Genomic DNA, 13,259 nt, shown 5'->3' with positions numbered 1-13,259 from the left:
ACTACAGTGCTATGATGTCACTCACTTCCACAGGCCTTGCAGAGTGTAAACAACAACAACCCAGCTTTGTTGTGTATGTAACCATAGGGATTTGTGATGTCACCTAGAACCTTCACAGCAGCGACAGCTTTATGAGGAGCATCAGCACTGCTCTGCCTGAGCAGAACCATCACCGCCATAGGTTGTCAAATAACCCGGATTTAACCCACACAGGTAAGTCCAATGGGGTGCAGGCATGTCCTCTATGCTTACAGCTTCCCGTGGGTGTTGGTTTGATACCGTTTGGGGACAGCCAAGGAGGCATCTGCAGGCAACAAAGGTAGGTGTGTGCTTGTGTGTGTGTTTCCTATGCAGATCCTAAGCCCAGTGTCACATGCAAGTAGGAGGAGTAAGAAGGGTTCCTGGCAAATCCGGGTTATGGATTGCATTTAAAAAGGCCCCGTGGGAGTGCAATGGGCCCCTGTCTTGCTGCTTAGCAATAATGGTATGGGTTTAGGTTCTGCTGTGTGTACTGGTGGTTGACTGCCCCCCAGCCCAGAGTGTGCATGGAAAATTGTCTGGCAGCCTCCCTGACAGCAAGCAGTGATAGTGCCCATGAAGGGGACCTTGTTGGGCCCGCCCCTTTCACGGTTATCGCTTCTCGGCCTTTTGGCTAAGATCAAGTGTAGTATCTGTTCTTATCAGTTTAATATCTGATACGTCCCCTATCTGGGGACCATATATTAAATGGATTTTTGAGAACGGGGGCCGATTTCGAAGCTTGCTTCCGTCGCCCTATGCATTGACCCGATATGGCAGTATCTTCGGGTACAGTGCACCACCCCCTTACAGGGTTAAAAAGAAAGATTCCTACTTTCATTGCTACCTGCTTGCTGGCTAGCCAGCTAGCCAGCCCTGTGGGCCTTGCTGCTGCTGCAGCCAAAAAACAAAAGGTGGTGCTGCTGCTGCTTCTGCTGCTTCTGCTTCTGCTTCTGCTTGTGTCTGGCCCCTGTTGGAGCGTCCAGGCACAGGACTTCTGCTGCTGCTGACTAAATGGCCTCCTTAATTGGATCATTTGAGTAGCCAGCACACCTGTGCAGGTAGGGCATGACATGATAGGCAGCTGCCTTGATAGCGGGTGGGTGCTGAATGTTCCTAATTGACAAAATAAGATTAATGCTTATGAAGAAATATAAAATCTCATCCCTTCCCCAATATCGCGCCACACCCCTACCCCTTAATTCCCTGGTTGAACTTGATGGACATATGTCTTTTTTCGACCGTACTAACTATGTAACTATGTAACATAACATGGGGGGGGGGGGGGTCTCCTGGCTGTTCACACAGGTGTGTCATTGCTGTACATTGACCATGCATTGCTTCTGTGGTATTGCAAAGGCAAAGACAAATGCTTCCAGCCATCCATTGCACTAATGGATTGGTCATCAGCTGGCTGTCTATGTCCCGCATCAATATAGACCAAAGTACAGAGGGTTAGGCTATGCTATTGTGCACCTACCTGATGCATCAGAAGGTGCGAGGCCCTTGCTAAATTCTGTGCACAGACTTTGAGATCTATGCTTTAGACTGTATCTAAACCTGCTCCAACATGGACTGACATTCTGGCCTACTTTCAGCCGATGCGACTTGTCTGTCGCTGAACAGTCGCTTTTTATGTATTCAGCACCTATGTATAATGTTGTAAAAATGCTCTAGAAGCTAAAGTCGCAGAAATGTCACACATATTTGGCCTGCAACTTTCTGTGCGACAAATTCAGACAGGAAAAATCAGTATAAATCCTTAGAAAATTATCCCCCAGTGTCTCCATCTGCTGGCGGTATTGAATAAGCATTGCTGCACTGATGGGGTATGCATTAGACGAAAAAAAAGAAGAAAAAGAAGAATAATACGCCCAGAAAAGAGGCGAAAAGGAGAAAAACGTAAAAAAACTTGAAAAAAAAGTAAGAGGAAGAGAAGGGAAAAAAAGGTGGAAATGGGTTTAAAAGTGATTTCGGCGGAGAAATATATATATATATATATATATATATATATATATATATATATATATATGCGCACACACACACATAGATATAAACGTATTCTCCGTTGAGATATTGCAGCCGCTGCTGTGTCCAGGCCCAGGAGCCTTAGCACTGTGCTGTGATGTCACTCAATACCACTGACATCACTAGGTGTAAACAACATCTCTCCTTTGCTGTGTATGTGACTATGGAGCTGTTTGGTGATGTCGTCTATTACGGCCTTCATAGAAGCAACAGGAGATTGTTGCATCCATCTTGAACCCTCAGAACTACAGTGCTATGATGTCACTCACTTCCACAGGCCTTGCAGAGTGTAAACAACAACAACCCAGCTTTGTTGTGTATGTAACCATAGGGATTTGTGATGTCACCTAGAACCTTCACAGCAGCGACAGCTTTATGAGGAGCATCAGCACTGCTCTGCCTGAGCAGAACCATCACCGCCATAGGTTGTCAAATAACCCGGATTTAACCCACACAGGTAAGTCCAATGGGGTGCAGGCATGTCCTCTATGCTTACAGCTTCCCGTGGGTGTTGGTTTGATACCGTTTGGGGACAGCCAAGGAGGCATCTGCAGGCAACAAAGGTAGGTGTGTGCTTGTGTGTGTGTTTCCTATGCAGATCCTAAGCCCAGTGTCACATGCAAGTAGGAGGAGTAAGAAGGGTTCCTGGCAAATCCGGGTTATGGATTGCATTTAAAAAGGCCCCGTGGGAGTGCAATGGGCCCCTGTCTTGCTGCTTAGCAATAATGGTATGGGTTTAGGTTCTGCTGTGTGTACTGGTGGTTGACTGCCCCCCAGCCCAGAGTGTGCATGGAAAATTGTCTGGCAGCCTCCCTGACAGCAAGCAGTGATAGTGCCCATGAAGGGGACCTTGTTGGGCCCGCCCCTTTCACGGTTATCGCTTCTCGGCCTTTTGGCTAAGATCAAGTGTAGTATCTGTTCTTATCAGTTTAATATCTGATACGTCCCCTATCTGGGGACCATATATTAAATGGATTTTTGAGAACGGGGGCCGATTTCGAAGCTTGCTTCCGTCGCCCTATGCATTGACCCGATATGGCAGTATCTTCGGGTACAGTGCACCACCCCCTTACAGGGTTAAAAAGAAAGATTCCTACTTTCATTGCTACCTGCTTGCTGGCTAGCCAGCTAGCCAGCCCTGTGGGCCTTGCTGCTGCTGCAGCCAAAAAACAAAAGGTGGTGCTGCTGCTGCTTCTGCTGCTTCTGCTTCTGCTTGTGTCTGGCCCCTGTTGGAGCGTCCAGGCACAGGACTTCTGCTGCTGCTGACTAAATGGCCTCCTTAATTGGATCATTTGAGTAGCCAGCACACCTGTGCAGGTAGGGCATGACATGATAGGCAGCTGCCTTGATAGCGGGTGGGTGCTGAATGTTCCTAATTGACAAAATAAGATTAATGCTTATGAAGAAATATAAAATCTCATCCCTTCCCCAATATCGCGCCACACCCCTACCCCTTAATTCCCTGGTTGAACTTGATGGACATATGTCTTTTTTCGACCGTACTAACTATGTAACTATGTAACATAACATGGGGGGGGGGGTCTCCTGGCTGTTCACACAGGTGTGTCATTGCTGTACATTGACCATGCATTGCTTCTGTGGTATTGCAAAGGCAAAGACAAATGCTTCCAGCCATCCATTGCACTAATGGATTGGTCATCAGCTGGCTGTCTATGTCCCGCATCAATATAGACCAAAGTACAGAGGGTTAGGCTATGCTATTGTGCACCTACCTGATGCATCAGAAGGTGCGAGGCCCTTGCTAAATTCTGTGCACAGACTTTGAGATCTATGCTTTAGACTGTATCTAAACCTGCTCCAACATGGACTGACATTCTGGCCTACTTTCAGCCGATGCGACTTGTCTGTCGCTGAACAGTCGCTTTTTATGTATTCAGCACCTATGTATAATGTTGTAAAAATGCTCTAGAAGCTAAAGTCGCAGAAATGTCACACATATTTGGCCTGCAACTTTCTGTGCGACAAATTCAGACAGGAAAAATCAGTATAAATCCTTAGAAAATTATCCCCCAGTGTCTCCATCTGCTGGCGGTATTGAATAAGCATTGCTGCACTGATGGGGTATGCATTAGACGAAAAAAAAGAAGAAAAAGAAGAATAATACGCCCAGAAAAGAGGCGAAAAGGAGAAAAACGTAAAAAAACTTGAAAAAAAAGTAAGAGGAAGAGAAGGGAAAAAAAGGTGGAAATGGGTTTAAAAGTGATTTCGGCGGAGAATATATATATATATATATATATATATATATATATATATATATATATATATATATATATGCGCACACACACACATAGATATAAACGTATTCTCCGTTGAGATATTGCAGCCGCTGCTGTGTCCAGGCCCAGGAGCCTTAGCACTGTGCTGTGATGTCACTCAATACCACTGACATCACTAGGTGTAAACAACATCTCTCCTTTGCTGTGTATGTGACTATGGAGCTGTTTGGTGATGTCGTCTATTACGGCCTTCATAGAAGCAACAGGAGATTGTTGCATCCATCTTGAACCCTCAGAACTACAGTGCTATGATGTCACTCACTTCCACAGGCCTTGCAGAGTGTAAACAACAACAACCCAGCTTTGTTGTGTATGTAACCATAGGGATTTGTGATGTCACCTAGAACCTTCACAGCAGCGACAGCTTTATGAGGAGCATCAGCACTGCTCTGCCTGAGCAGAACCATCACCGCCATAGGTTGTCAAATAACCCGGATTTAACCCACACAGGTAAGTCCAATGGGGTGCAGGCATGTCCTCTATGCTTACAGCTTCCCGTGGGTGTTGGTTTGATACCGTTTGGGGACAGCCAAGGAGGCATCTGCAGGCAACAAAGGTAGGTGTGTGCTTGTGTGTGTGTTTCCTATGCAGATCCTAAGCCCAGTGTCACATGCAAGTAGGAGGAGTAAGAAGGGTTCCTGGCAAATCCGGGTTATAGATTGCATTTAAAAAGGCCCCGTGGGAGTGCAATGGGCCCCTGTCTTGCTGCTTAGCAATAATGGTATGGGTTTAGGTTCTGCTGTGTGTACTGGTGGTTGACTGCCCCCCAGCCCAGAGTGTGCATGGAAAATTGTCTGGCAGCCTCCCTGACAGCAAGCAGTGATAGTGCCCATGAAGGGGACCTTGTTGGGCCCGCCCCTTTCACGGTTATCGCTTCTCGGCCTTTTGGCTAAGATCAAGTGTAGTATCTGTTCTTATCAGTTTAATATCTGATACGTCCCCTATCTGGGGACCATATATTAAATGGATTTTTGAGAACGGGGGCCGATTTCGAAGCTTGCTTCCGTCGCCCTATGCATTGACCCGATATGGCAGTATCTTCGGGTACAGTGCACCACCCCCTTACAGGGTTAAAAAGAAAGATTCCTACTTTCATTGCTACCTGCTTGCTGGCTAGCCAGCTAGCCAGCCCTGTGGGCCTTGCTGCTGCTGCAGCCAAAAAACAAAAGGTGGTGCTGCTGCTGCTTCTGCTGCTTCTGCTTCTGCTTGTGTCTGGCCCCTGTTGGAGCGTCCAGGCACAGGACTTCTGCTGCTGCTGACTAAATGGCCTCCTTAATTGGATCATTTGAGTAGCCAGCACACCTGTGCAGGTAGGGCATGACATGATAGGCAGCTGCCTTGATAGCGGGTGGGTGCTGAATGTTCCTAATTGACAAAATAAGATTAATGCTTATGAAGAAATATAAAATCTCATCCCTTCCCCAATATCGCGCCACACTCCTACCCCTTAATTCCCTGGTTGAACTTGATGGACATATGTCTTTTTTCGACCGTACTAACTATGTAACTATGTAACATAACATGGGGGGGGGGGGTCTCCTGGCTGTTCACACAGGTGTGTCATTGCTGTACATTGACCATGCATTGCTTCTGTGGTATTGCAAAGGCAAAGACAAATGCTTCCAGCCATCCATTGCACTAATGGATTGGTCATCAGCTGGCTGTCTATGTCCCGCATCAATATAGACCAAAGTACAGAGGGTTAGGCTATGCTATTGTGCACCTACCTGATGCATCAGAAGGTGCGAGGCCCTTGCTAAATTCTGTGCACAGACTTTGAGATCTATGCTTTAGACTGTATCTAAACCTGCTCCAACATGGACTGACATTCTGGCCTACTTTCAGCCGATGCGACTTGTCTGTCGCTGAACAGTCGCTTTTTATGTATTCAGCACCTATGTATAATGTTGTAAAAATGCTCTAGAAGCTAAAGTCGCAGAAATGTCACACATATTTGGCCTGCAACTTTCTGTGCGACAAATTCAGACAGGAAAAATCAGTATAAATCCTTAGAAAATTATCCCCCAGTGTCTCCATCTGCTGGCGGTATTGAATAAGCATTGCTGCACTGATGGGGTATGCATTAGACGAAAAAAAAGAAGAAAAAGAAGAATAATACGCCCAGAAAAGAGGCGAAAAGGAGAAAAACGTAAAAAAACGTGAAAAAAAAGTAAGAGGAAGAGAAGGGAAAAAAAGGTGGAAATGGGTTTAAAAGTGATTTCGGCGGAGAAATATATATATATATATATATATATATATATATATATATATATATATATATATATGCGCACACACACACATAGATATAAACGTATTCTCCGTTGAGATATTGCAGCCGCTGCTGTGTCCAGGCCCAGGAGCCTTAGCACTGTGCTGTGATGTCACTCAATACCACTGACATCACTAGGTGTAAACAACATCTCTCCTTTGCTGTGTATGTGACTATGGAGCTGTTTGGTGATGTCGTCTATTACGGCCTTCATAGAAGCAACAGGAGATTGTTGCATCCATCTTGAACCCTCAGAACTACAGTGCTATGATGTCACTCACTTCCACAGGCCTTGCAGAGTGTAAACAACAACAACCCAGCTTTGTTGTGTATGTAACCATAGGGATTTGTGATGTCACCTAGAACCTTCACAGCAGCGACAGCTTTATGAGGAGCATCAGCACTGCTCTGCCTGAGCAGAACCATCACCGCCATAGGTTGTCAAATAACCCGGATTTAACCCACACAGGTAAGTCCAATGGGGTGCAGGCATGTCCTCTATGCTTACAGCTTCCCGTGGGTGTTGGTTTGATACCGTTTGGGGACAGCCAAGGAGGCATCTGCAGGCAACAAAGGTAGGTGTGTGCTTGTGTGTGTGTTTCCTATGCAGATCCTAAGCCCAGTGTCACATGCAAGTAGGAGGAGTAAGAAGGGTTCCTGGCAAATCCGGGTTATGGATTGCATTTAAAAAGGCCCCGTGGGAGTGCAATGGGCCCCTGTCTTGCTGCTTAGCAATAAAAGTATGGGTTTAGGTTCTGCTGTGTGTACTGGTGGTTGACTGCCCCCCAGCCCAGAGTGTGCATGGAAAATTGTCTGGCAGCCTCCCTGACAGCAAGCAGTGATAGTGCCCATGAAGGGGACCTTGTTGGGCCCGCCCCTTTCACGGTTATCGCTTCTCGGCCTTTTGGCTAAGATCAAGTGTAGTATCTGTTCTTATCAGTTTAATATCTGATACGTCCCCTATCTGGGGACCATATATTAAATGGATTTTTGAGAACGGGGGCCGATTTCGAAGCTTGCTTCCGTCGCCCTATGCATTGACCCGATATGGCAGTATCTTCGGGTACAGTGCACCACCCCCTTACAGGGTTAAAAAGAAAGATTCCTACTTTCATTGCTACCTGCTTGCTGGCTAGCCAGCTAGCCAGCCCTGTGGGCCTTGCTGCTGCTGCAGCCAAAAAACAAAAGGTGGTGCTGCTGCTGCTTCTGCTGCTTCTGCTTCTGCTTGTGTCTGGCCCCTGTTGGAGCGTCCAGGCACAGGACTTCTGCTGCTGCTGACTAAATGGCCTCCTTAATTGGATCATTTGAGTAGCCAGCACACCTGTGCAGGTAGGGCATGACATGATAGGCAGCTGCCTTGATAGCGGGTGGGTGCTGAATGTTCCTAATTGACAAAATAAGATTAATGCTTATGAAGAAATATAAAATCTCATCCCTTCCCCAATATCGCGCCACACCCCTACCCCTTAATTCCCTGGTTGAACTTGATGGACATATGTCTTTTTTCGACCGTACTAACTATGTAACTATGTAACATAACATGGGGGGGGGGGGGGGGGGTCTCCTGGCTGTTCACACAGGTGTGTCATTGCTGTACATTGACCATGCATTGCTTCTGTGGTATTGCAAAGGCAAAGACAAATGCTTCCAGCCATCCATTGCACTAATGGATTGGTCATCAGCTGGCTGTCTATGTCCCGCATCAATATAGACCAAAGTACAGAGGGTTAGGCTATGCTATTGTGCACCTACCTGATGCATCAGAAGGTGCGAGGCCCTTGCTAAATTCTGTGCACAGACTTTGAGATCTATGCTTTAGACTGTATCTAAACCTGCTCCAACATGGACTGACATTCTGGCCTACTTTCAGCCGATGCGACTTGTCTGTCGCTGAACAGTCGCTTTTTATGTATTCAGCACCTATGTATAATGTTGTAAAAATGCTCTAGAAGCTAAAGTCGCAGAAATGTCACACATATTTGGCCTGCAACTTTCTGTGCGACAAATTCAGACAGGAAAAATCAGTATAAATCCTTAGAAAATTATCCCCCAGTGTCTCCATCTGCTGGCGGTATTGAATAAGCATTGCTGCACTGATGGGGTATGCATTAGACGAAAAAAAAGAAGAAAAAGAAGAATAATACGCCCAGAAAAGAGGCGAAAAGGAGAAAAACGTAAAAAAACTTGAAAAAAAAGTAAGAGGAAGAGAAGGGAAAAAAAGGTGGAAATGGGTTTAAAAGTGATTTCGGCGGAGAAATATATATATATATATATATATATATATATATATATATATATGCGCACACACACACATAGATATAAACGTATTCTCCGTTGAGATATTGCAGCCGCTGCTGTGTCCAGGCCCAGGAGCCTTAGCACTGTGCTGTGATGTCACTCAATACCACTGACATCACTAGGTGTAAACAACATCTCTCCTTTGCTGTGTATGTGACTATGGAGCTGTTTGGTGATGTCGTCTATTACGGCCTTCATAGAAGCAACAGGAGATTGTTGCATCCATCTTGAACCCTCAGAACTACAGTGCTATGATGTCACTCACTTCCACAGGCCTTGCAGAGTGTAAACAACAACAACCCAGCTTTGTTGTGTATGTAACCATAGGGATTTGTGATGTCACCTAGAACCTTCACAGCAGCGACAGCTTTATGAGGAGCATCAGCACTGCTCTGCCTGAGCAGAACCATCACCGCCATAGGTTGTCAAATAACCCGGATTTAACCCACACAGGTAAGTCCAATGGGGTGCAGGCATGTCCTCTATGCTTACAGCTTCCCGTGGGTGTTGGTTTGATACCGTTTGGGGACAGCCAAGGAGGCATCTGCAGGCAACAAAGGTAGGTGTGTGCTTGTGTGTGTGTTTCCTATGCAGATCCTAAGCCCAGTGTCACATGCAAGTAGGAGGAGTAAGAAGGGTTCCTGGCAAATCCGGGTTATGGATTGCATTTAAAAAGGCCCCGTGGGAGTGCAATGGGCCCCTGTCTTGCTGCTTAGCAATAATGGTATGGGTTTAGGTTCTGCTGTGTGTACTGGTGGTTGACTGCCCCCCAGCCCAGAGTGTGCATGGAAAATTGTCTGGCAGCCTCCCTGACAGCAAGCAGTGATAGTGCCCATGAAGGGGACCTTGTTGGGCCCGCCCCTTTCACGGTTATCGCTTCTCGGCCTTTTGGCTAAGATCAAGTGTAGTATCTGTTCTTATCAGTTTTCATGCTGGTGGGGATGGGTGCTGCATGGAGGATGCAGGTGTACCAGGGCTTTCCGGGGCTGGTTCTGAGGAATCAGCTCGACGGCTGCCCCGATGTGACCTGTTCCCTCCGGGTCTCGCCATGAGGCTGAGAGGGTCTAGAGTCGAGGTACTTTTGTGCCTCGGGGAGTGGTGACCCCGAGGTGCCGAAACTCACTGGGAGAATAGACTCACTGAGTTGAAGCACGGGTACCATAATCTCTTCACCTTGTGGCACTCACCTCTTGATTCCCGGCCTTCTGGCTAGGATCAGAGAAATTTTTATAGATCCGGCCGGATGTCCGGGCAGTATATCTGCACACATTCACTTATTTATTTCTTTTTTGTCTCACTGTGTCACTTTTTGCGTGTTGTGTGTTCACAGGATTGGTCAGGATGCGGTATCCCTTCTGGGTGTCCCTCCTGGCGGTCTAGGGGAGGTGTGTGTGGCCATTAGGTTCCGCACCTCCCTGCAAACACCCCGGGTACTCCTGCTTTGGCAGGGTACCTACCGTAATCGGCTCTGCGGGCAGATACCTTGGCTAACGCCAAGGGGGATGCCGGGAGCATTTGTGGTCCCCTAGTAGCTTCGGCGAAAAGGGACATCGAACCTGGAACCTCGCAGGTACCTTTTGGTCCGGAGGCGAAGGGTAAGGTTTGTTGGGGGGCCTCTCTCCTATCGGAGAAGGGCTTGCGATAGACCGCATCCTTTGTGCACGTTTTTTTAGTGTAACACGTTTGCACTTTTTCTTGCACTTTGGGTGAATCGAAAGCACGTTCCTCGGCTTTAGAAAAAAAAAAAAAAAAAAAAAAAAAAAAAATCTGTTCTTATCAGTTTAATATCTGATACGTCCCCTATCTGGGGACCATATATTAAATGGATTTTTGAGAACGGGGGCCGATTTCGAAGCTTGCTTCCGTCGCCCTATGCATTGACCCGATATGGCAGTATCTTCGGGTACAGTGCACCACCCCCTTACAGGGTTAAAAAGAAAGATTCCTACTTTCATTGCTACCTGCTTGCTGGCTAGCCAGCTAGCCAGCCCTGTGGGCCTTGCTGCTGCTGCAGCCAAAAAACAAAAGGTGGTGCTTCTGCTGCTTCTGCTTCTGCTTGTGTCTGGCCCCTGTTGGAGCGTCCAGGCACAGGACTTCTGCTGCTGCTGACTAAATGGCCTCCTTAATTGGATCATTTGAGTAGCCAGCACACCTGTGCAGGTAGGGCATGACATGATAGGCAGCTGCCTTGATAGCGGGTGGGTGCTGAATGTTCCTAATTGACAAAATAAGATTAATGCTTATGAAGAAATATAAAATCTCATCCCTTCCCCAATATCGCGCCACACCCCTACCCCTTAATTCCCTGGTTGAACTTGATGGACATATGTCTTTTTTCGACCGTACTAACTATGTAACTATGTAACATAACATGGGGGGGGGGGGGGTCTCCTGGCTGTTCACACAGGTGTGTCATTGCTGTACATTGACCATGCATTGCTTCTGTGGTATTGCAAAGGCAAAGACAAATGCTTCCAGCCATCCATTGCACTAATGGATTGGTCATCAGCTGGCTGTCTATGTCCCGCATCAATATAGACCAAAGTACAGAGGGTTAGGCTATGCTATTGTGCACCTACCTGATGCATCAGAAGGTGCGAGGCCCTTGCTAAATTCTGTGCACAGACTTTGAGATCTATGCTTTAGACTGTATCTAAACCTGCTCCAACATGGACTGACATTCTGGCCTACTTTCAGCCGATGCGACTTGTCTGTCGCTGAACAGTCGCTTTTTATGTATTCAGCACCTATGTATAATGTTGTAAAAATGCTCTAGAAGCTAAAGTCGCAGAAATGTCACACATATTTGGCCTGCAACTTTCTGTGCGACAAATTCAGACAGGAAAAATCAGTATAAATCCTTAGAAAATTATCCCCCAGTGTCTCCATCTGCTGGCGGTATTGAATAAGCATTGCTGCACTGATGGGGTATGCATTAGACGAAAAAAAAGAAGAAAAAGAAGAATAATACGCCCAGAAAAGAGGCGAAAAGGAGAAAAACGTAAAAAAACTTGAAAAAAAAGTAAGAGGAAGAGAAGGGAAAAAAAGGTGGAAATGGGTTTAAAAGTGATTTCGGCGGAGAAATATATATATATATATATATATATATATATATATATGCGCACACACACACATAGATATAAACGTATTCTCCGTTGAGATATTGCAGCCGCTGCTGTGTCCAGGCCCAGGAGCCTTAGCACTGTGCTGTGATGTCACTCAATACCACTGACATCACTAGGTGTAAACAACATCTCTCCTTTGCTGTGTATGTGACTATGGAGCTGTTTGGTGATGTCGTCTATTACGGCCTTCATAGAAGCAACAGGAGATTGTTGCATCCATCTTGAACCCTCAGAACTACAGTGCTATGATGTCACTCACTTCCACAGGCCTTGCAGAGTGTAAACAACAACAACCCAGCTTTGTTGTGTATGTAACCATAGGGATTTGTGATGTCACCTAGAACCTTCACAGCAGCGACAGCTTTATGAGGAGCATCAGCACTGCTCTGCCTGAGCAGAACCATCACCGCCATAGGTTGTCAAATAACCCGGATTTAACCCACACAGGTAAGTCCAATGGGGTGCAGGCATGTCCTCTATGCTTACAGCTTCCCGTGGGTGTTGGTTTGATACCGTTTGGGGACAGCCAAGGAGGCATCTGCAGGCAACAAAGGTAGGTGTGTGCTTGTGTGTGTGTTTCCTATGCAGATCCTAAGCCCAGTGTCACATGCAAGTAGGAGGAGTAAGAAGGGTTCCTGGCAAATCCGGGTTATGGATTGCATTTAAAAAGGCCCCGTGGGAGTGCAATGGGCCCCTGTCTTGCTGCTTAGCAATAATGGTATGGGTTTAGGTTCTGCTGTGTGTACTGGTGGTTGACTGCCCCCCAGCCCAGAGTGTGCATGGAAAATTGTCTGGCAGCCTCCCTGACAGCAAGCAGTGATAGTGCCCATGAAGGGGACCTTGTTGGGCCCGCCCCTTTCACGGTTATCGCTTCTCGGCCTTTTGGCTAAGATCAAGTGTAGTATCTGTTCTTATCAGTTTAATATCTGATACGTCCCCTATCTGGGGACCATATATTAAATGGATTTTTGAGAACGGGGGCCGATTTCGAAGCTTGCTTCCGTCGCCCTATGCATTGACCCGATATGGCAGTATCTTCGGGTACAGTGCACCACCCCCTTACAGGGTTAAAAAGAAAGATTCCTACTTTCATTGCTACCTGCTTGCTGGCTAGCCAGCTAGCCAGCCCTGTGGGCCTTGTTGCTGCTGCAGCCAAAAAACAAAAGGTGGTGCTGCTGCTGCTTCTGCTGCTTCTGCTTCTGCTTGTGTCTGGCCCCTGTTGGA

The 13,259-nt window shown here is 46.7% G+C and overlaps 6 non-coding genes and 1 pseudogene across 6 annotated transcripts; all 7 read left to right on the top strand.

The window, feature by feature from the left end:
- Positions 1–632: 632 nt before the first annotated feature.
- Positions 633–823, top strand: LOC130320995 (U2 spliceosomal RNA). The gene has a single exon (XR_008866801.1). It is a non-coding gene; the product is annotated as a U2 spliceosomal RNA (small nuclear RNA).
- A 2,099-nt stretch (positions 824–2,922) lies between these two features.
- Positions 2,923–3,113, top strand: LOC130320994 (U2 spliceosomal RNA). Its single transcript, XR_008866800.1, has one exon. It is a non-coding gene; the product is annotated as a U2 spliceosomal RNA (small nuclear RNA).
- Positions 3,114–5,212: 2,099 nt separating this feature from the next.
- On the top strand, positions 5,213–5,403 carry LOC130320993 (U2 spliceosomal RNA). Its single transcript, XR_008866799.1, has one exon. It is a non-coding gene; the product is annotated as a U2 spliceosomal RNA (small nuclear RNA).
- A 2,097-nt stretch (positions 5,404–7,500) lies between these two features.
- On the top strand, positions 7,501–7,691 carry LOC130320992 (U2 spliceosomal RNA). The gene has a single exon (XR_008866798.1). It is a non-coding gene; the product is annotated as a U2 spliceosomal RNA (small nuclear RNA).
- Positions 7,692–9,782: 2,091 nt separating this feature from the next.
- On the top strand, positions 9,783–9,942 carry LOC130321066 (U2 spliceosomal RNA; annotated as a pseudogene).
- Positions 9,943–10,635: 693 nt separating this feature from the next.
- On the top strand, positions 10,636–10,829 carry LOC130321056 (U2 spliceosomal RNA). Its single transcript, XR_008866852.1, has one exon. It is a non-coding gene; the product is annotated as a U2 spliceosomal RNA (small nuclear RNA).
- A 2,072-nt stretch (positions 10,830–12,901) lies between these two features.
- On the top strand, positions 12,902–13,092 carry LOC130320990 (U2 spliceosomal RNA). The gene has a single exon (XR_008866796.1). It is a non-coding gene; the product is annotated as a U2 spliceosomal RNA (small nuclear RNA).
- Positions 13,093–13,259: the final 167 nt, after the last annotated feature.

Source organism: Hyla sarda, unplaced genomic scaffold (genome assembly GCF_029499605.1).
Source record: "Hyla sarda isolate aHylSar1 unplaced genomic scaffold, aHylSar1.hap1 scaffold_223, whole genome shotgun sequence".
Taxonomy (NCBI): Eukaryota; Metazoa; Chordata; class Amphibia; order Anura; family Hylidae; genus Hyla; species Hyla sarda.
The sequence above is the reverse complement of the archived record's forward strand: the minus strand, read 5'-3'. Positions and strand labels throughout refer to the sequence as shown.